The sequence below is a fragment of the Chrysochloris asiatica genome, unplaced genomic scaffold, assembly GCF_000296735.1.
Source record: "Chrysochloris asiatica unplaced genomic scaffold, ChrAsi1.0 scaffold00354, whole genome shotgun sequence".
Lineage (NCBI taxonomy): Eukaryota > Metazoa > Chordata > Mammalia > Afrosoricida > Chrysochloridae > Chrysochloris > Chrysochloris asiatica.
Window position 1 is genome coordinate 1,956,020 of NW_006408872.1, and position 783 is coordinate 1,956,802.

Below are 783 nucleotides of genomic sequence, written 5' to 3' on the forward strand. Positions count from 1 at the left end.
GGCAATGAAACAATATACGATAGGATGAATGTAAAACTAATGTTCTCCCATGTAAACTATCACATAATTCACAATAAAACATTTTTTTTAAAACCCCAGTCTACTCACCTTGTCTTGTGAGTAGATTGTGGTTTTAAAAGCATGCAAGCAGTCATCTAAGTCATCTAATGACAGGTCTCTTCTGCCTGGAGCAAAGGAGAATGAACATCACTGAATATTCAAGGAAGCAATTAGTCTGAAGGACAAATGGCCAACATGAACCACAGTCTCTACTAATCTGAGACTAGAACTAGGTGGTGCCTGGCTACCACTCTGACCAGAACCACAATACAATGAACGATCCTGGTTAGAATGGGTAAAAAATGTAAGACAAAATTCAAATTCAAAAACAGACCAGACTTACTGGTCTGAAAGAGACTGGAAGAACTCCCAAGACTACTGCCCTAAGACAAGCTTCTAAGTTGAAACTGAAGACCCTCCCAGACACCACTCAGTCAAATAATAGATGGGTCCATAAAATAAACAGTAACATCTGTAAAGAATGTGCTCCTTAGAACAATCAACTATACACTACCAAAAGAACAACGTTTGCCCAAAACCAGAGATGAGAAGGCAGTGAGGGACATGGAAAACAAACGAATGGAAACGAGACACCCAGTAAAGAAAGGGGGATCGAAGCCAATGTCACAAAACAATTGTGCATGAATTATTAATTCCAGGACTAATTTGCTAAGTAAACGTTCACCTAAAAGCACAATAGAATGTTCAAAAAAATAAAATGTA

At 38.2% G+C, this 783-nt stretch overlaps 1 protein-coding gene across 1 annotated transcript in view; it reads right to left on the reverse strand.

The window, feature by feature from the left end:
* IBA57 (IBA57, iron-sulfur cluster assembly homolog (S. cerevisiae)) overlaps positions 1–783 on the reverse strand; it is a 17,228-nt gene that overhangs the window by 11,013 nt on the left and 5,432 nt on the right. The gene's annotated exons all lie outside the window — the stretch shown is intronic.